Source organism: Mustela nivalis, assembly GCF_964662115.1.
Source record: "Mustela nivalis genome assembly, chromosome: 7".
In the NCBI taxonomy this organism is placed as follows: Eukaryota; Metazoa; Chordata; class Mammalia; order Carnivora; family Mustelidae; genus Mustela; species Mustela nivalis.
Genome location: NC_139026.1, coordinates 29,053,453 through 29,076,563, shown reverse-complemented (window position 1 = coordinate 29,076,563; position 23,111 = coordinate 29,053,453). Strand labels below are relative to the sequence as shown.

Here is a 23,111-nt window from a genome sequence, read left to right as displayed (position 1 = left end):
TTCAGGTTCCATTTCCACACCATTAACATCCTTATTGATGGTGATTATAAGCACTCCCTAGGGCTGTGGAAAGGAAGAAAAATTTAGATGCCCCGCATACATAATGCTTATGCATATCAGTCCTTGATATCTATGAATTTCTTTCCTTCTTTCTTCTGCAAGAAGAAATCCTTGGAAATATAGTTCCATCCAGAGCCTCTGGGTACTTGGTCTGGTCCGTATGTTCTTGAAACCATTGCCAATGGCAAATTTTAAAACTTTCAAAATATGCCTTAGGGTTATCGCGCAAGGATGCAGTAGGAACTATGATGTTTTATAAAAGGTTCAAACTAATCATGGCTCAATCATTCCCCTGTCTTCAACTTAAAGAGACTTGCTTGTTTTCAGTAAAAGGGAAGCCATTTTGCAAACATTATCAATATACTCCCCATTAGTCGTCAATACACTCCGAGGTAGCTTTACCAACTAGCTTTCGTTTTGGGTCAATGGCACCATCATCGAGCCGGGTAACTGGAACCATCCGGGTTTGTCCTTTGTTTTTTTGCATTTAGCACATACTCATCACCATGTACCGAACAGTCTTTGGTTTCTTCTTCAGTGCCTCGGTGTTATTCCTAATGTGAAGCCTCACAGTGCCTACGTTATTTTGATGGCTCTTCTAATTCACCTGACACCATGCTGCTGGATTATCTTTCCCTTTATTCCAACTCAGTGTGATTTGCTGGATCTGGGCCAAACTTCTTGCCTCACATAAAGCTTTCTAACACCTTTGAATCTCTTCTGCTTTATCTCCCACTACTACCTGTTACTCTCCAACATGTTCCTTCCGCACCCCTGGCATGCCAGCCTGGTCGGGAACTCCTAGCCACAAGATGCCCAAAGCTGCAATTTCACCTGTGTTGGCCACACTGTGCAATCCAGGCTTTTCCTCATCTGTCGCTACACATTTTAGGGATACACAAAGCATTGGAATCCATGAATTCCAACTCTTAGGAAGGTGTTCCTTTCCCACCAAAAGAAGCCACCAGGATTTTTCTTACTCACGTGATGAATGTCTGCTGTCTTTTCATTCAGGCAACTATGTTCCTATTTACTGTCTGTCTTATTTCAAGAGGTTGTAAGGCAACGTTTCTGTGAACGTCTTGCCACAGCAATGAGCCTATAGGCCAATTAAGAGTAGAAAACAGTTATTTTTTGAGACAGAAGACCAAAGTTTGGGTCTCAGCTCTGCAACTTCTTAGTTGTGACTCTAGGCAAATAATTGTAACTTTTTCCCCCTTGGTTAGTTGGTTTTGATTTTTAATCTCTAAAATGAGGAAAATAATACTGATCCTATTCAAACTAGCACACAGGATTCTTACAAATGACAAATGAAACCTTTTCGCTGAAAACACTTTGTATATGGTGACAGCCACATACACTTGAAATATCTTAGTTTTTACTTCTTTTTGTATCTACCAAAGTGTTAGCACAAAGATAATTACTGTGAGTCTTACTATAAACTTAAAAAAATGGATTAAATTAATATTGTATCTTTGATACACTAACAAACACACATGCAATTATAGCATACTCAGTATTAGAATTTATTTTATTGGAAGGATACAAAGGAGTAAATATTAGACACCATTAAACATTCACAAAGCATTTATAACAATATGGTGTACTCCCATTGGTCTCGTGTTGTGAAGTAGGCATTCAGGTTTCTACTGTTCTAACATAGTAGTTGGCTGTTTGGACTGGTAGTAGAAAATCTGAATTTCTCTGTGCAACAGAGGACTGAGACTATACATAGATTCATCTTTACTCTTATGATTTAGGAACTTTCATGACCCTTTACTCTGCATAATACAATTTTTTGCATAACCATGAATGGTAAACTAATAAAGTGTGTTGTATATTTGCGACTAGTACGTACACAGAGTCAGAGTCAGCGTAAATCCTGGGTAGAGTTCTCAATGAAATCCCCATCTTTGATCATGCCATTAACACTTTAATTTTAAAAATGTGACAAGATGATTAGAGTGTTCTAAGATCTTAGGACCAGGCACAATACAGAGTTGAAAGCTGCCATTAAGTCTGCTACTTGGGCAGGATACTGTCCTCTGAGGCACTGACAAAGAACTAGAATGTTAAATAAAGAAGTTGGAAATCAAATCAAGAAGAATAAAGGTTACTTGGAATGCTCTCAAACATACTGTGGACTTTATCAGATACCAGATCTTGACCCAAATTAGGAGCTAGTGAATATTTAAGGCCTAGATTTAATAGAGGTCCTATTTATAACTCCACGTGGTTTTATAATTATTCACCTATGTATTTAATGTTAAATACAAATGAACAGTAATGTTCAAAATTCCATTAGCATGCCTGAGTTAAAGAGTTGTTTTCTGTTTTTTTTGTTGTTGTTGTTGTTGGTACTAAATGGGCATTCTGGAAAAGTAGTGAATCAACATAAGACAATTGTCATATCTAAAATAGGGGGGCCCAAAAGTGATGCTATAAAGCTGCCAGTGACAGCATACTATAAAATACAACCAGAGCTGACTTTCAGCAAAATTTTAAAGCAGAGTCTGTGTGCTTTCTTCTTGTTGATTCGACCTTCCTTAGGCTTCTAGCATCCTTTGCTCCATAGTGACTGTCCACTGTGACCTGCTGTACCTCCCTTGCCCAATAGTCTAACACACTTGCCCAGTGTCTCCATTTCCCTCTGGATCTACTTACTGAGTGACTAGTTGCCAATTTTGAGACTGTACAACAGACTATTGAATTAGTGTATTACTACCCCTCTTCCTCCCTATATCTCATTTGCTTTTCAGTAGAATCTTTTTACCATATGATAAAAATAAAATAATAAGTGCTAATTTGATTGCATTTACTACATGGCAAGAATTATTATAAACACTTTAAACATACTAGTGCCTTTAATACTTATACCAACTCTATGAGTTATATACTCTCATTATACCCACTTTATAAACGAACTGAAGTTTAGAGATGCCAAGTAGGTCATCAACGGAGAAGTGATGTTTTCTTTATTTTAAATTTTTAATTTTTTATAAACATATAATATATTTTTATCCCCAGGGGTACAGGTCTGTGAATAGCCAGGTTTACACACTTCACAGCACTCACCAAAGCACATACCCTCCCCAATGTCCATAACCCCACCTTCCTTCTCCCAACCCCCCTCCCCCTAGCAACCCTCAGTTTGTTTTGTGAGATTAATAGTCACTTATGATTTGTCTCCCTCCCAATCCCATCTTGTTTCATTTATTCGGAGAAGTGATTTTTAACCAGACCCTTTAAGTCCGCAGTCCTGACTCTGAACCACCAAACTATCCTCCCTAAACATGGGGGTGGGGAGACATTCAGAGAATTATGGGAGATAACCTGTGCACTGGAGTCAGAAATACCTATTTAAATTCTGTCTCTGCCCCTTACTGGTTGTGTGGTTTTCTGAAATTAATTGTCTATGATGTAGAAGAGTGACAATAGTAAAACACCAAAAGTGTATTGTAGAATTAAATAAATTAATGCATATAAACACCTACCACCAAAGTATAAAGCATTCTTCGTGGATTGATGTACAACTGGTTGGAAATGGGGATGAAACTTTTGTGCAAAGGGATTTTGCGTAACCATTCAGCTGGCCTTCTCATCCAGTAGATAGAGTTGGCACATGTGGAATACTGGTAACAGTAGCAGCAGGTGGGTGAGCCCTGTGCTCATTAGTCAGAACTGGGAGAAGGTCAGGTGATGAGAATCCTAGAGGCAGAGGTGCCACTTATCAAACCTACTAACCAGAGGTTACCTGAACTATTCTGTCACGAGACCCTCCTGTTGACAAAAAAGTTGGTAGCCAACTTTTAGAAGGAGGTGGTAAAGTTACCAAGCAGAGGTCTGTAAAAGGGAGCTGTATCCTAAAACCCAAGCATACATGATATCCTCACTTTCTATGAAGTATACAATATAGTTTTATATAGAATATGGGAACCACTGTTTAAACACTGTCTTCACATTTGGCATTCAGGTAGAAAGTAAATGATATTTTTTTATACTTTCTTCATGTGTTCTTCAAAATATACAATTTGAGATTTGTTTCACCTTTGCATGGATAATTCTTTTTTTTTTTTTAAAGATTTTATTTATTTGAAACACAGAGAGAGAGCACAAGCCAGAAGGAGGATCAGAGAGAGAGAGAGAGAGAGAGAGGGAGAAGCAGACTGCCCTCTGAGCAGGGAGCCTGACACGGGGCTCAATCTAGATCGCGATCTGAGCCGAAGGCAGACACCCAACTGACTGAGCCACCCAGGAACCCGTGGATAATTCTTTATTAACTTTATATGCTAAGAGAAAAATCTGCTAAGCAGCTCCATTCATTTTTTTTCTTCTGATTTTGTAGATATCAGGAAAGATGTTATATGCCATAGACTGTGGCATGCAAAGGACCATGTGAAGAAATCTATGGTAGCCAATGATGTCATGAAGACTGCATTCAGGGAAAACAGTTACTTCCCCAGTATTGATTGTTGAACTTGTAAGACATAAAATGTTTGTCTTTCAAAACCAAACTCTAACAGACCAAACAAGTCTTGTTATTTTAAAGATTATTTGGAAAGAGTTAGCACCGAGAACATTTTGCACCTGATACATGTCATTAATAGTTTACATTAGCTTCCCATATAAGGGAAGATACTATCCTACTTTATAAATAGGTCTTGTGGGAAAACTGCTTCTTCCTTGAGGTTAAACAATCTGATATACATTTTTAATGTAGGGATAGTGTAAGGCAACGTGAAAGTGAACCCATGTTAGATTGTAACGGTGCCAAAACCCCAAAATAACAAAGACTTCATCATTCATGGTGTTTTAAAGACTCATTAAATTTGGTCTCCATAGTTTATGGAATATATAAAGCTAGAAAATACATTAAAAAGATTAAATGATTTTTCTCAAGAGTTAAAAAGCAGACATTAGCTAAGTGGGATAAAATGTCACATGGGGAGAATGTTTAGGTCTAAATAAATTCTAACAAAGTTAAACATTTGAAAATTATAAGAAGCAGGTGACAATGATTACCAGACTCTTTCCTAATTCAGTAGGGATGGAAAAGGAAGTGGTTTGAAATTGTAGTAGAAGAGATTTGGGTTAGATATCAAAAAGAACTTCCTCACTGTGAGGACTGCCGATCACTGAATAAAGGATATATCACAACCTTAAAGAGCTCCTTGGAGACATTTAAGAGTGGCGTACACACTTTTTCCCAAGGGATGGTTTAAAAGCAGCTACACCCAATCACAGGGACACTGGTAAGACTGTGTTCCTAAGTCCTTTTTAGACGCAACAGTGAAAGTTAGTCTTTGTGTGTGTGTGTGTGTGTGTGTGTGTATGTATGCATTGTTTAAAGGTGAATAGATATAACTCGTGATCACAAAATAAAGTGACGGATTCCACAGTGCAGTGACAAAGCTAGGTGGCATAGTAAAACTCAGACACCTTGTGAAGATGCAGAGTGGCAAAGGAAGTAAAAAATCCTCAGTTTATGGAAACTAAGTACTGACTTTGAGGTTATTTTAAATGAAGCAGTATATTGATAGAACCATCTGTTTCTATGAAAATCAGAAAAAAATTTCCATATAAATCTTCCCTCTTTGCCCTGCCTTGAAAATATCACTTTAAAAACTGCAAATTTGTAAATAAAATAGAAAATCAGAATAAATCTTAAAATAAAAAGCCAGAGTGCCAAATATATCAGTTAGAACTCAGCTCTTCCACTTCCCTTGCATCCAGATAAGGAGATGAGAGCTTAAGAAAGCTCAGTGGATTATTCATGTGCAGTTGCTGATGGCAAAGTCAGGGATAGATCCTCCATGATTACTGTGGCACACTGCCCAGATGGACCCCTGGCCCTCACCATCATATGGTCTCATTCTGTCTGTCCATTGGTGGGAGTGTTGGTTGTTGAGACAAACAGCCAGTGTCTTCTCCAGGAATCCCTCTCTCTCTGAGCATTGCCCCCTGCCAAAGGCAACTGTCTTGTCCAAGTCTATGAGTCCTCCCTAGAGAGAGCCTACATTCAGTGATTGACTGATGTTGGGACCAGGGAGAATTCAAAGGACCAGCCTCTCTGCCTCAATTCAGGACAAGTCTGCTAGGGCCATTCTAGCTGAAGTGCTCCCCCAGAGATCAGCTGAAGCCTTTGTTTCAACTGCAAATTTTAGTTCACTTTCTCGATCTGTCCAGTTCTGTTTCTTCTACTCATGAAAGACAAAAGAAGCTTCCCAGAATGCCTCTGTTTCTTTATGTGTTATCACTACTGTGGAAGGAGGTAGGAGAGGGAAGCAATTAGTCAAAGGGTTAAGTTTGGAAGTGAAGTAGAAGAATAGATAGGGAAGGCAAAAAGAGGAAGTGAAATCGAACTAATTCTCTTTTCCTTTATCATTAGCTCTGTTTCTATCCAGAAACTAAGAGGAGCAGATGGACCCAAACTACTTCTGATTGGAAGATGGTCTTTTTGTCTTCAGTGTCACCCATGTTTTCTTATCTCCTAACTCAGTTCCTTTTCTCTACCCATCCTTCACATTTATGTAAACTGTTGGGTAATGTGAACATATTCAATAGTTATCTTTGAATTGTCAAATGTGGAGTTGAACTTCCTGGTCCTGAGATGATCAGGGCTGAACTCAGCTTTTGTTGTGATCTACTCCTACTTTTGAGAAAATCTTTCAAATATATCTTCTGTATTCACAGCCAGCAGTTAGCAATACCCAGTGTGCCTTCACACTGTCTGGGATATGATAGCAGCTGTGCTAGTACCTAGGGAGGTAGCCACTAGCCACATGCAGCTGTTTAAATGGAATTATAATTAGATTTGTCAATTACATTAATAAGATGAAGTTAAACTTAAAAAAATCAGTTTCTCAGTTGCACCAGCCACACTTCCAGGGCTCAATAGCCACATGTGGCTTGTGTGGCTAGTGTCTACCATATTGGACATTTTAGATAAAGATGACTTCTTTCACTGTAGAGAGTTCTATTGGACAATGCTGTTAAATCCAAAGTCTTCTGAATATGGTTCTGACTATATTTTGCCTTATGTGGATAGAAGTGATTGAGGGCGATGCATTTGGAATGAGGGTCTAGGTCAAGGCAGGTTTTAGGCCCCACCAATTTCCTCAATAATTCAGCTTCCATGATCAGTTAGAAAGTCTGGAGTCTTTTACCATGTCCTCATCACATTGCATTCAAAATGACCTCTGTCTCTTCTCTCTCCATTTCCATTGCTACCCTTCTTAATAGTCATGATGATCATGACAGCTACAAGAAAATCGAATGTTTTCTATGTGCCAGATGCTATGTGCTTTTTATATATGACAAGTCCATGAGGGGGATTATTGCCCCCATTTTACAGATGAGAAAACTGAGTCTTAGAATAATCAAGTGTCTTGCCCAAAGACAAACAGTTGGTACGTGACAAAGCCAGGATTTAAACCATTTGTCTGATCCCAGAGCTCATCAGTTGTAAGATTACACTGCCTTCATTATCACAGACTGAGATAGTGGGAAAGCATCTGGCTGTTTCCCTGTCCTTATTTTCTTGACCTTACAGCTCAGACTAGTTACTGTTGTCACACTAACTTTTCCTTAGTCCCACTTTCCTCCTCAAAGTCTCAAAAATCTTAAAGTCTCTTTGTTCTGCATCTACTCCTAGGCCTGGTCTTTTTAAAAAATGAGTTTTACTAATTTTATTTTGTAATTATTTATAATTTTTAAAAAATGCATTAAGCTAATGACTTCTATAGCTCAGGATTTTTAAAAAATAAAACCCTTCATTTTATGATTATCCTTGTCTATGTTTGATGGTGATCAGACTTTAAGGGTCCCTTATGATTTCTGCATACAACCAACCGGAACTTATTGTCAATCTTTCTTTAATGAGCACCTTCTCTTCAAATCAGAAGAATCTCCTTGTATTTCAGAAAGGCAGTCTCAAAGTACAGTCTGGGCCCCACAATTTGTCACTTAATCACGTATTCCCTTGAATTGTTTACTGACGGACATTCCATATTTATTAATGGACTTCATAAGCACTTGCTAGTTGACTGAAATCGCACTAAATTTAATCTATTTATTTATATATTTTTAAATATTTATTTATTTATTTGAGAGAGAGAGAGAGGAGAGCATGAGTGGAAAGAGGGGCAAAAAGGGAGGTAGAGGGACAAGTAGACTCCACACTGAGCATGGAGCCTGATGAGGGGCTCGACCCAGGACCTTGAGATCACGACCTGAGCCAAAACTGAGAGTTGGAAGCTTAACTGACTGAGCCACCCAGGTGTCCCTAAAACCAATTTAAATTATGCTTCTAAATTTCACTAACAAGAAAAAAGGCTAGAGATATTTTCTAGAAAATGCAAAGTGACTGGTACTGTCTTAAATAAATATTAAACATTTTGGTATCAAATTTCTAAGTACATCTTTTGAGAAAAATTGAAATAACTCACATATACCATGATATAAACTTCCTTTAGTACTCAACCAATCAGGAAACGTTTTACAGTTGTAGATGAAAGTGTCCAATTGCTGGCAAATACTTTCAACATGGTGTAAGCCTTGGAAAAAATTACAAAATGAGTAGGAATGCCTCTGAACTTTGGCTTCTCCACGAAGCTTTGGAAAGTGTGTTAATTCCCCAAGAATGCCAGCTTAAAATATAATTAACGGAAGTGTGGGTTTACGTGGGGGTGGGGAAGGGGGAAAATATGCAAGAGGGTAAATGCTGAGTTGCCTTTCAGAAATAAGATAGTCTACTGGAAGAACACTGACTTGGGTTTGGAATAAAACAATTTTGGGATTTGAATCCATTCTTTGCTACTTATTGTGTGTCCTTGTAAGACTCTTATCTAACTCTTTGATCTTCATTCTTCTCTATAAAATGTGAGTAATGATAACTGTGGAGGGCAAATTCATGATCAACCCCCCCACCCCTCTCCAAGATGGCCATGTCCTGATCCCTGAAACCTGTCTATATGTTACCTTACATGATAAAAAGGGCTTTGCAGATGTGATTACAGATGTGTACCTTGAGATGGGGAGATTCTCCAAGGTTATTCAAGTGGGCCCAATCTAATCACATATACCCTTAAAGCAGAAAACTTTTCCTGGCTGAAATCAGAAAAATGACAGATGAGGCAGGAGGAAATCCGAGGACTGACCCTAATGTTGCTGGCTGTGAGGAGGGGAGAGGCATGAGCCAAGGAACGGGGCAGCCTACAGAAGTTGGAACAGCTCTCCGCAGACAACCAGCAAGGGAATGGGGACCTTAGTCCTGCAATTGTAAGGAAATAAAATCTTTCAAAGACCCAAGGAAACAAGGAAACTGAGTCTCTCCTGGAGCCTCCAGAAAGGAACACAGCCCTGCTGACACGTTTGTTTAGCCTGACGAAACCCTTGTTGGATTTCTGCCTCACAGAACTGTAAGATAATCGATTTGTGTTGTTCAGTTCATTAAATTTGTGTCAATTTGTTTGCAACAGTAGAGAAGTAATACAACAATACCATTCCAGCTACCTCACGGGGGTATTGTGGAATCCCGGGTGTAAAAATATATTGTACATTGTAAAGCAGCATACACAGTCTCATTGTTATCAGTGATGTTTTCATCTTCATCAGGCTCTATCCTGCTTTTGATCTGTCAAGTGTAAAAATGCAGGTCTTAGACAACAATAGCTACCATTTACTGAGCATCTACTATGTCCAAGATAATCAACATGTATGATACAATTTCATTAGTATCCTGACCCTATGAGATAGAAAGCATCACATATACATGGGACCTGTTGGATTTTATAAAATTTACATCTCTCTTCTTTATTTTTTTAAAGTTAAAACATTTTTATTTAGGTAGAATTGGCATATAACCTTATATTAGTTTCAGGCCAGGTGTGTATTTCTCAGGGTTTACCTGTTCTCAGGAAAAAGTCGAGATAGGAAAAGTTGAGAAATACAGTTCCAGGGGCCAAGTAGGAGGAGAAAATGATTGTAAATTTTCCTTTGCTCTTTTTTTGATCGCTAAAGAAAAAAATTAAAATGGAAGTTATCAGAGTGCAAGAGATGCAGCACTTGAAAGTGATTAAATGTGAGCTCTTTCCCAGAGTGGTGTTCATGAGAATATGCACATCCAGTTTATCTCTGGGTGTTGGCTTGGAAGATCCCTCCTGCTGGCCTGTGGGCTGTGATCAGACATGGGTCCCAGGGAGCTGCTGTCATAGGCACACTCTCTATGATGACAGAAATGAAAGAAGAATGCTCAGTTTGAAAATAAGGCTGAAGGTATAACGCTTTGAGTCCTGAAATCCAAACATACCTCCATGGAAGAAAATGTCCTTTGAAAATTAACTGAAGATGTTCAGCCCCACACTTGAAGGGATTCTTACAAACTGCCACATACTTCAGTGATGTCTTTTTATGTAATTAGAAAAAAAAACCCCACAAACCTTTGTTTTTGATAGAGAAGGAATGCTGGAAATGGCAGGTCATAGAATGGTAAGCAAATAGGGAAGGTAAGAAACTATCCTTGGTTACTTCATGATTTTGATGCTCTTTTCCATATTCAAAGGATGATGTCAGTGGGCATGTGCTCTGAAATTTTTCTTAACTATTTGAGTCTCCACATTCTTGTTCCTCAATTTTCTCTCTGATGCAGTGTGTTTGTGTTAAGTTTGGGGATGTAGATTGTGGCCTTGGAAAAAAATTGCTGGACAAAGTTAAAGAAAACACACCCATACACTCATGACTGTAGTTAGTTCCAGGGCTGGCCCGAGCAAAAGCTGTGAAGTAGGCAGATTTCCTTTTTCCTAGGACTTTGCACTTCCCTATTCTTGGCTCTTTCCTCCATCTCAAAATCTTCTACCCTCAGACCCCAAAATACTCTATGTTACCCTCGCCCTTAACAGTATTTAATATCGACTAAATACTAAATGTTACAATGGTAAATAAAATACTAAATATTAAATAAAATAAACACAAAATATTAAAACTGATTTACCCTCTATTATCGACATACCTAAGGGTAGTTATCATTTTATTTTTTTAGAGATTTTATTTATCTAAATAAACATGAGCACAAGCAGTGAGGAGGGGCAGAGGAAGAAGAAGACTCCCGGCTGATCAGGGAGCTTGATGGGGGACTCGATCCCAGGACTCTGAGGTCATGACTTGAGCCGAGGATAGCCACTTAACCCACTGAGCCACCCACACACCCAGATAGTGGTATTTTAACGGAGACCTTTGTAGGTGTGGTTATTGCAAAGCAGGGATGTTTTAATGGTGATAACAGCAGAATTTATGGGTAATGATACCTTCTTGGAGCTTCTCAAAATAACCTCAGTTAGTAACCAATTGCCTATTTCAGCTCAGTGTTTTCCCCTTCTCAGCCCTGTCGCTGATTGTGGGTACAGCTAAGCTTCCTAGGTACTAGTGGCTAGTTGTTCAATAGAATCCACAGATGTTCTAGTAATAATTAACATCTTACTAGGTCTGTGAGTAATAAAAACAGACATGATATAACACATTCATTAAACATTTAAATCCGTATTCACAATTAGTCCCACAAAGCTTACACCAACTTAAGAAATAACGGCAGAAATGTAGTATGCTTAATGCTGTTTCCTGAAGAGGGTAGGTTATCTGACACTGATGATAAGGCTGATGTTAATGGTAGTGCCAGGTACACATTTGTTGAATGAACCATGCCTTAAACAACTGGGCCTTGTTTGCTGCAATAGGGCACACAGGAGGGTCAGAGAAATGGTGTTAATTGCTTACACGGAGGCTCGGTAGTGATTGATGGAAGCCTATAAGACATGTTACCTTCTTTCTCAACTCTGAACTGGAAGAAAATGTTTTCCACGAGGATAGAAGAGTTTGGAATGTTCTCTCTCACAGCTTGCTTTCCCTGTCGGTTCCAGCTAACGGCTCTCTCATAGGTCTGAGTTACATTTGGATTCTAAATGTTCATATGCTACTTTGAAAGAGCTCTGGCTCCTGTACCCCCCCGGGGGAGATTGGAGAAGAAAGACTGGTTTGCCAGGGGGTATTCTTTCTTTCTGTGCCGGGTGAATTTACAACTGCTTGCTTCTCCTGGGAAAAGCATTAATCTCTTATTACTATTGATGAATAGAAATTTAGGATCTTGTTTTAGATTTACTAATACTTAATTGACCATGCCAATCCAATGTTGATACAATAAAATAAATAAGTTATAGAAATAGATATTTGGATTCTATGGCTAGGGCACATTTAAAGTATCAAAATCATGCCGTCTGTACTATCCAGTGAACACAGCCATAAATCTCGTGGTCACCGTGGACCCCTCCCATATAATTCATCAATTTACCACATATTCCTTGTGTATGGCCTCCTCTCTAGCCCCACTGCTATTGGTCCAGTTAGAGTGCTCATCATTTTTATTTTTTTCTTTCGTTTTGACATAATTCAGACTTAAAGAAAAAATGCGAAAAATAGTAAAAGAACTCCCACATACCCTTCACCCACATTCCCCAAATGTTAATGTTTTATGATATTTTTTTCTTCCTTTCTCTTTATTTCTTTCTGAACTGTTTGAAAGCAGGCATGGACATCTTTACCCTCTAATACTCATGGTATATTTTCTAAAGACAAGGGACTTTTATTCCAGAACCACAGTCCAAGAATCAAAATCAGGACATTAACATCGATATAATAGTTATCTGATTTAATATGTAGTTCAAGTGTCACCAGTTTGTCCTATAATCTGCTCACAGCAGAAGATCCTGTATCACATACAGCACACAGTGGTCCTGCCTTTCCAGCCAACTTTCTCCAGGACAATTCCTCAGTCTTTCTTTCTGTTTCATGACATTTACATTTTTGACGTGGACAGGCCAATTATTGCGTGGACTGCCCCTCAACTTGGGTTTGTCTGCTGATTCCTCACGATCAGATTCAGGTGTGTGTTTCTGGTGAGCATACAGGGGCGTGATGTGTGTTCTGCACAGCAAATCCCGTCAGGAGGCATGTGCTGTCAGTTGGCCCCATTACCAGTGATATCAACTTGATTACTTTTATCAAGGTGGAGTCTGCTAATTTCTCTACTGTGAAATTGTGATTTTTTTTTCCCTTTGTCATAAGTAGGTATCTCATGGGGAGGCCCTCATCATTTTTCTCCAAGACTATGTTCTAAGTCTTTTACCCCCTAATACTCATGGTATCTGGATATCTTCTGCTAACCCATGACACGCTCGGCTTGTGCTTCTCCATCCTGCTTTATGGCCCACAAAGTTGACCAGCATGGTCCATGTCCACCTGGTTCTTGGGTTTCTGGCTGGGTTTGTTCAACGGGGAAACCTCCAGGAGATATGAGCAGGTTGGAGGATGAGGAACAGGGACATGTCCTCTTGGTTTCCTTCTCTTCGTTTCCTCCCCTACAACAGGTGCTGTTCCTCAGCGGAAGGTCAGGACATCTCTCCAGCTGCAGCTCTTCCCACACCTTTGTTTACTCCCCTCACTTTTTCCAATTTGAAAGTACCATCCATTACCTACAAGGATCCTTGTGATGCAGCCTTCAATAGCACTGTCACCTCCTTTCTTCCCCATGCTCTCCCAGGCACAGACAGACTCAGTCCTGACTTATCCTTCTGTCCATTCTGACCCAGGAAGGATGGACACTCGATGCCAAAGACATCAGTGGATTCGATGTAGAATGAGTTTTCTGCTCTGTAGGCAGTCCTCCAGCATGCCTGGAGACTTCTCCTTCCTCCCACGCCCCTGGCATAACTTGTGCCTGCATACTTCTGCCTTGGTTTTCTGCTTAGCATCCTGACTGCCTATGGGGGTGGAGTCCTCCCCTGACCTTTTTTCCCCCCCTCCTCTTTTCTCTCTCTCTCTCTCTTTTTCTTTTTGACTCGGTCTCCAGTATCCTGTTTTTCACTCTGCTGAACCCTTTCTCCAGAAACTGGACCCTCATCACCAGACTCTCAGATATTTTGGGGGATGCTGTTTGAAACAGAATATCCTTCCATCATTCTTCTGTTTGTCCTGCCAGATCCCTCTTCACCCTTTTCCACTTTGAATCTCTCCCCCTCCCTCACTCCCATACTGACATATGTAGACCCACCGATCCTTGTCTTCCAACTTCTAGCTGGGTTCGGTCAAAGGAGAGCCCTGGTGGGAGATCCCAGGGAGGGACTGGATAAGATAAGAACAGTTATGTTACCAGTTCCTTCCCTCTGGGGTTACCTCTAGCTGTCTACCACCTTCCCTGGAGGTGACACCTTCTCTAGGTGTCTTCTGCTTCCAGAGTCCACAAAATGTTCCCACTCCTCACCCTGCCTGGTCTATGATGGTTACAGTCTAGCTGGGTATTGTGGTATTGCATTTACCCTTTGGTTTAGTCCTACATTTTAGAATAGTTCCTTTATCAAACCTTCTTGAATTATCCCGGGTATGATGGATCATTCCTCTCGGACCCTGACTGAAGCAGGTTCTATGGTGACAGACCCATCTGTCTCAGAAGATCACTTAGTGCCTAAAACCTCATTTTGCCAGACTTTACTTGCTCACTGGATCTCAGATACTGATGACGGCTGCAGCCAAGCACAAAGATCACTGTGCCCTTTTGGACTGGTCATTTGACTGTAGACTACCTCCTTGGGCACCAGTCCTATAGCTGGGTCAGTTTCTCCCAGCTTTGTCCCTGCCCAGTCCTGGCCTCATTCCCCTTATCATTTACTCACATGTTGAAATATCAGTGTGCCTTGCAGCAGAAGCATTACTTGCCCAAGTGAAAACACTAGTGTCCCTATCTGTAAGCTGCGTAAGACAGACTTTTAGTCTGGACCTGCCCCTTCTGAAGGTGGGAGAGACCCCAGAAAAGTAGTGCTCTAATCCAGTTCACATGTGGATTCAAAGATGTGTCTAAAATATTTATTTATAAACCATGAAGGACATGCTTGCATCATGATTCTACAATACAGTTTGCTAATTTAAATCAGTGGTTTAGTTATTTAAAAATGAGTATAAATGAGCTTCATTCTGCTAGGATTTACTGTTAAGAAAATCCTGTACTTACTTGATAACCTTAAACATTTCTCCATCTATGAATATACTTGAAAGTGTTTAAAAAATTAAGCTAGTAGATTACTACTCATGTTTTAATGTTTTTAGTTTACAGCTGTTTTTACGATAATAACGTTTTCACATAACCCAGAAAGGTATCTTTGTACGTATCTTAAATTGTGCCAAGTACAAAGGAGAGTTTTTAGTGAAATGTCCTAAATAACAATATGTTACTTAGAAGCATTTTTGGTTCAAGTTGTATCATAAAATCATTACTTTTAGAGTTTTCTAGTCTGTTACTTTAAAGTATATTGACTTCTTTGTTGGTGACATGTAAACTCTATACATTTTAATGGATTGTTACCCATGACATTTTGGACTTGCTACTTGTACTCTGCTTTGAGTTGGTAAGTTCATGATTTGATAGGCTTTGCTATTTGTCTTATGTTAAATGACTGATGGTCTTAGTCCAATTCTTAATGGGCTTGTGTTTATTTCTGTTGAAGTTGGCATTAATAGGTCTTCTCAGCAAAGATGCCAAGGCCTGACCTGGAATAGACTCTAAATTAATTTTCAGCTTTTAGATGTTCTGTCTAGGTCAGGATTGAGGCCAACTAGTAGCACAATGTACTGGAACAGAACGGTAACTGCTGTGTTTCCCCTATTCTGTGGAATTGAAAAAAAAAAAGAAAGAAAGAAAGAAAGAAACAAACCCTCAACATCCATCAGAGGTATTAAATAAAGTCATTAGTTGGAAGGCAAGCAACATCTGGAATCTGACTTAGAATGTTTTAAGGCCCCATGTACTTACATATAGATACAGGATGAATTTTCAGTAGATTTTATAAGCAACTGTGTGGAGTTGTGATTATGGGGCCAGTACTTTAATACTCAGAGGTTAGCTGTATTGCCCCCCACCCCCACTCCCCATTTTACTGATGAATAATGGACAAATACAATTGTATGTACTTGAGGTGTATAATATGATGATTTGATAGACATATATATTATGGAATGTTTCTCAGCATCAAGATAATTAACACATCCCTCATCTCATAGAGTTCACTCTCTCTCTCTCTCTTTTTTTTAAATGGATGATGAGAATGGCTAAGATCTAACCTCAGCAACTCTCAATAATACTGCATTATTAACTATAATCACCATGGTGTATGTTAGAGCCTCAGAACTTACTCTTCTTATAACTGAAAGTTTCTCCCCCTTTGACCTACATCTCTTTCTGTCTATGCTATTTGATTTATTGATTTGACTTACCTTTGCTACTTGGTCACTTAGAAAGAATAACTAGGAATAAGAAAACATTTAGGAGAAGAGCCTGAAATAAATGGATAAAATTAGTTTTTAGAATTATCAGTGAAAGTTAAAAAAGTTAAAAATTTAAAAAGCCAATTTTTATTGTTTTACTTAAACAAGCTCTTGGTAATGAAATAGAGGATAACTGGACAACTGTCAGGAGGCTGAAAGAGGTAGAGCTAATTAAAACATAGTATTTTTTTACATTCCCGTTCCCTGGGTTTAATTACAATTTCTGTTTCTCCATTGCTTGACTTCTTATAAACTTGGGCTAGTTTACTGCCTGCTCTCAGCCTGGGAATCTATGCTGTTTACCTGTGTTGTGTTATACAATATAGAAGGCAAGTGGAAAAATAAAAAGGAGCCTCATGGTAAATGAGATTTGGACTCCCCCAGACATCTTTATCTAGAGGTGCAAACCAACCCGTTAATGGAAACAGCAAAACTCCCGTGCCCATGTCTTTGCTTCTAGATCTAATGTGGCTGTGGAGTGGCAGGGGCAGGGAAAAGTATCAGCTCGTTTATAGAAAACTCTCTTTGATGTTTGATATCTGAAGATTGAAAGTTGAAATTTTAACCACCCAAAATGAGAATGCTTTCCTGATGCTAATGTTGAAGCCGGTTCCGTTCCATCAGTCACATTCTCATAGAGCTGCATCCCTTCATCCATCGAAGATGGAACAAACAAACATAAGATGAGGCTATGACCTTCTGCAAAATAACTTCCACCCGGATTGAATGCCGAGGTGACAAAGCGATAACATACTCATTCGTGTGCTACGTACATAGTGGGCCCAGTTCATAACTGAATTGAGAAACTACATTGCTACTCTAACTTGGCTGCTCCTAAAGTAGGTTAATGGTTTACCTTAAGGTTAAAATCAATTTAAATAAACATGAGAACCATAGCTGAAAATGTTTCTCAACTCCCAACAGTGACTTAACCTGACTAGAGTATCTGAGCCCCAGGTCTTTGTCCCTGCCTCATTTTTCTTATCAACCAGCTTTTAACACATGACAGCTGAAACACGGTGATATTGAGGTCAGGGGAAAACTGGTCCCCAGATAGAGCCGAGTGTCACTGGGAGGCTGCTGCCACCATCCCGAGGCACCAACTGACTGACTCCAGCTTTGGGAACCATTGAATAATTTTCAGGCCTAAGGACAGGACACATGGTTTGGGCCTTTGAACTTGATGTTTTTGTGTCAAATTTAGCTTTGGGATATATGTGAACTGCCACAACTAATTGCCTTAGTTTCTGAAAAAGTGGTTTTCAAGCAGGAAAATATCAATTACTAGTTAAGTCAAATTATATTACGAATGCCTGGCATTTACAAAATGCTTTCCCATGCAGTCTCCTCTGATTCTTCTAATAATCCGGCAGGACAGGCCAGAAGATATTTTTACCCTATTTTACAGATGAAAACACTGAGAGTTATAAAGGCTGAGAGATTTTCTCAGGGACACAGCAGAGCTTATATCTGATCTTCTGGCTCCTAGACCAGTGCCTTTCCATTATGCCTCTCTAGCTGTCTGAGAGAGATAGACCTTCATCCACCAGCCTGCTGATCAGCTAAAATGCACTGAGTACATAGGGTATCCAGGACAATTTATTAGCAACTGTATCCAAGGTATAGCTCATTTTTCTCTTTGTAAATCCAAAATGCCTGGGTAAATAATTTTATTTATTTGGTGATCAAGTGGATTAAGGGTATGCAATATAACAAATTCATACATTAATTATCCAGAAACATTTTGATAAAAATGACATTCCATTGTACAGAGGTATGTTATAATTTTAAAATATCTGTTAAGATTTTCAACGGCATTACTACTTCGAATGCTTTTACTTTTTACTCATTTACTTTGGACTTCATGAAAGACTGTAAACTCAAAAGGTTTCTGCATTTATAAGATAAAAGTTTCCATTTAGTGATCAGAGAAGCAATCCATTTTTGATACTCATAGAGGCAAGGGAAGGGAAACATGAACTGACTTAAAATGATGAAAGTCAATAAAATATTATCTGATCCTGGATTATAGAAGAGAAGGAAGAAAAGGGGAGGAGGAAAGAAAAACTGGACAAATAGTAGAGCCTGAAAACAAGTATTTATTCTGTAATTCCAAATGTTTGCTGAAACACAGACATGAACTTTGCTATTCACAGATGTCTGAAGCGTATTCTATCTTTCTTTCCTGTAGTTTCTGTGTTCTGGTGAGTTTCTGCTCCCTGAAAGCTTCCCTCTTCCAGAAATATGGTTTCACTTCTAGAATGGTGTTTGCATTACCTATGCTCCACTCAGTCTTCCAGACATTCCACGAAGTTTATGAAAAATTTGAGTCTGTCCTATTGCTTTCTCTGACAAAAACTCTAACTTCAAGGATCAGAGAGCTGAGTTTTGAGTTGAAAAAAGGAAACATAGATATCCCCTGATTAAGGCGGGTTCGATTAACATTTAACTTCCACACTTAGGTCACCAAGATAGGAATACTGAAGAATGAACACCCTTCGAGTGGCAAATATCATGGTGACCATACCCAACCCTACTTCTTTTAATGGTCATGGCTCTTTGGTCTTAGGGAACTTAAATACAGAGCTCATTTAGCAGAAAAATCTTGGGAGATTTTATTTCCTCCACGGTATTTACTACACAGTGGAGAGACAGTAACCTATAGAGTGAGCCTGATTCTAAGGCATACTTTCATAGAGATTTTGAATTTCATGCTTCCACTGTAGCCAAACGAGATGTGAGGTTGGCACCTTGAACTAGAACTCTGCATGTAGAGGCATGCTGGTATTAATACCACAGTTCAGGGATATTATCTGTTAAGCAGATTTTTGTGAGATGCCATAAGGACCTGTCAGGTAAAACGTGGATAAATCACAAAAGGGGGATGTTGGCGGCTTCTTTTGAACTGCATGCTGACAGAGGAACAAAGATGGACTTGTTGACAGGTGAAAAACTGTCCAGTGCAGTGCTCTGGAATTTAAATGAAAGGCATTATTGATCAGAAGGGAAGCAGGTAGAGAGAGACAAGAGGCTTGTCTCTGCACTGCAGGATAGGACATGGACTTGGAGAAGCACACTTGAAGGTTAGGCCAGGCTGCAGAGTGTTCAAGAGAAGTGTGTCTTCAACCATAAGAGACTCTTAGTCTCACAAAACAAAGTGAGGGCTGCTGGCGGGTAGTGGGGTAGGGATAGGGTGGGTGGGTTATGGACATTGGGGAGGGTACGTGCTATGGTGAGTGCTGTGAAGTGTAAGCCTGATGATCCACAGACCTGTATCCCTGGGGCAAATAATATATTACATGTTAATAAAAATAATTAAAGTAAAAAAGAAAAGTTTGTCTTTTGGCTGTGATTTCAGAAACGATGTACATCAGGAATTCTAACCAAATGGGTGGAGCACATTGGCAGATATGACTGTGATGAAAACTATTCCCCTTTTTATTTGCTTGCTGGCTTAATTTTTGTAGCTGAAGATCTTGGGATTTGGGGGTTATTTGAAGCAACATAGAAACTCTGTCTACGATGAGATTTTCTTAACCACATGACATTTAACATGTTTATGGCAGTCAGCTAAGGCTCTAGCTAGAGCTAACACAAAACTTCTATGAAGTATCTTAAAGGTCTGATTGTATAGTTTCTTCAGTCTTCTATTGCTATTCCTCCCCTGTTTATCAGGGCAGCTGATTTAACAAGGGGAACAATTTTGTCCAGGGACTCTGAATTATTCTTTTTTGCTTACAGTCTTTCAATGTCATGGGGTCCCAAGTTCTCGGAAATTTACACATCAGTGGCATCAGAGACAGCTGGAGATGGCAGAATTGTTCAACAGCCACAAGTCAGGGCAACAGAAACAATGAAGGGAATACACGGAACATTAAGATCTGGCCATTGCGTCTGCCTTGGTCTGAGAGCAAGCTTTTAGCAGAGAATTGGAGGAGGGGAGTCAGGGCTCCACCTCTATAGAATATTAGATATTCAATCTCTGCGAGCTCAGATCTAGGAACCCTTAATTTAGCAATATCATTCAACATTGAGAATGTTCAAAACCAATTTACAGGCAGTGAGTTCTGGGTCACTGCTCTAAATTTTAGCTTCAAAATGCCTGCAATTCAAGACTCATCTGGAGGCATAAGCGGACATATATGTATAATGACAGAAATGTATGGGTTGGGGCTGGCTATAGTAACCAATTGCCTAGAAGCTGATGAGAATTCACCAATCTATGATACTGAAGAGGATTTCTGATGGCGGGAAGCAAGACGTCTGAAGGGCATTAAGACTCTAAGAAACCCTGCTTCTGTCTCACCTCTCAGGGTTATCTGTGTGACCTTTCTGGTTTCTCTCAAGTAAAGAGGTGTATCAGTGTTTCCCAGCTTTTTTTTTTTTTTTTTTGACTCAAGCACCTTTCAATGAAATATATAATCTACTGAACTTCTTTAGAAATTAAAAAAAATATATATTATTTATGTGATACATGATAAGTGATTTTGAAGGTTTGTGAAACTTTCAGATCAGTTTGTCTTTAAAGATTCTCATAATAATAATAATAATCTTTATTTCTTTGTTTTTATATAAATTGTGGATTCATCACTATATATTTAAATATATCGTTTCACTTTAAAAAATGCTTAATTTTCCTGAATCTTGTTATATGAGAAAAAGCATACTTTATTGATGAACGAAAAAAATTATGTCATGTTTTACTTTGGAGTGAATGGATAGTGAAACCTATAGTAAAATTCAACTGCTCATTATGCATCAAATCTTAACTAAAAATTGCTTTTGTATCTATACTTAGAATTCTTACATTTCACTTCAAAAAAGAGCTTGTTATTTTTGTAATTTTTGTCTTTGTTTCTAAATGATGGGATAAAAGAGAAGGATTCAAGCTGCTATTTCGAAGCTCTTACCCACAAACAATACATTGAAAGTTTAGAAGATCCTTATTGCTAAGAAATTATAGGTCAAATTGGATATGATACTATATTTTTCCTTTTCAATAATGGTTTTTAAAGTACTAGAGGTATGTTGATGTGCATCTAATTTTTTTTTTAATTTTTATTTATTTATTTGTCAGAGAGAGAGAGAGAGTGAGTGAGCACAGGCAGAGTAGCAGGCAGAGGCAGAGGGAGAAGCAGGTACCCTGCGGAGCAAGGAGCCTGATGTGGGACTTGATCCCAGGACGCTGAGATCATGACCCGGGCGGAAGGCAGTGGCTTAACCCACTGAGCACCCCTGCATCTAAATTTTTTTTTAAAGGTTTTATTTATTTATTTGACAGAGAGAGAGAGAGAGAGATCACAAGTAGGCAGAGAGGCAAGCGGGGGGTAGGGGGGGGAAGCAGGTTCCCCGCTGAGCAGAGAGCCCGACATGGGGCTCGATCCCAGGACTCTGGGATCATGACCTGAGCCAAAGGCAGAGGCTTTAGCCCACTGAGCCACCCAGGCGCCCCTGCATCTAAAATTTTTGATCAGATGTGAAATTTATGAATTCAGTGTTGACCATCATGAAGAAAAATTTCAGAATTATCATTTTAATTCTTATCAGGATTATATGATGCAAAAAATAGAAACCTATTCACAAAAACTCAAGCAGAGAGAATTGAACTGAAGGCCCTAGGGTGACTTAAACGTCCGAGGAGACTCAAGGACCAGGTATGAGAAAGAGCATGAGTGTTTGACATTCTTCGATCCTGTGACCACAGCTACTTCATAGTTTTATCAGTGTGTCATCATAAAGATGAATCAGCTTCGGTCATTCTCTTCTGTCCTTGGTCAGGGTGGGATTCAAAGTCCAAGGAAAGAGAATTGGATTGGCCGGATCTGGGTCCCATGTTCCCTGCCCGGCTTTAGGAGAGAGAGTTATCTAGACTGTAGGAAGAAGGTACGGATGGTTTCCCAGAAGAAATTATGGGGCTGTCCTCAGAGGGTGCTGGGTGAACATGAGCAACATATGCAACATGTATGTCTTTCTGTCTCTAATCAGTGGTTCTTTATGGTGTTACATTACACAACAAGTGATTAAGAATAGAAATAATTTAAGCTGAAGAACAAGTAACGTTGTAGCGTTGATCTGGATAGTAAACCGACAGGATGAGTCATGAGAATATCCATCTGATCCCCATTGAGTGCCATGAATGTTCATTTAGTAAACTCTTAGAGGCTCTAAGATGCTTCTAATTAAGGCAAAACATCTGGACAATTATTTCACTTATCAATTTAAAAGCACTCCTTTTCTCCCATGCATAGCAGACATTTGCCATTTTTGGCTTCTTGGCACTCATTGCACTCTTCCATGGCAACAGTATCCTAGTTTTCCATTTGTCTCAAAAGAAGAAACTTCATCCCTGGCTCTAGGGATAGGCCCTGATTGACCAAAGCCCAGTGAATCCTCCTGACCCCCAGGATCAAGTCCCATGTACTCGCCTGGTTCATATACATCTGTATATGTATATGTATATGTGTGTATATATATTCATATATATATAAACCAGGTGGATTCATGGGACTTGATACACACGCACACACACAACAATATCCATATCTATATTTATATTATATATATATATATTTTCTTTTTTTCTGAAAAGAGAAAATATCCTCTTTGTTTTTTTCCTCAGGATTTATCTGGAGGGACATTTTATCTGGATGGTACAGGATCCTGATGTGAGGCTTGATATGGGTGTAGCC

At 39.2% G+C, this 23,111-nt stretch overlaps 1 long non-coding RNA gene across 1 annotated transcript in view; it reads left to right on the top strand.

Annotated features, from left to right (window-relative positions):
• The window catches only part of LOC309870376, a 55,381-nt gene that overhangs the window by 12,019 nt on the left and 20,251 nt on the right, over positions 1–23,111 (top strand). The window lies entirely within an intron of this gene.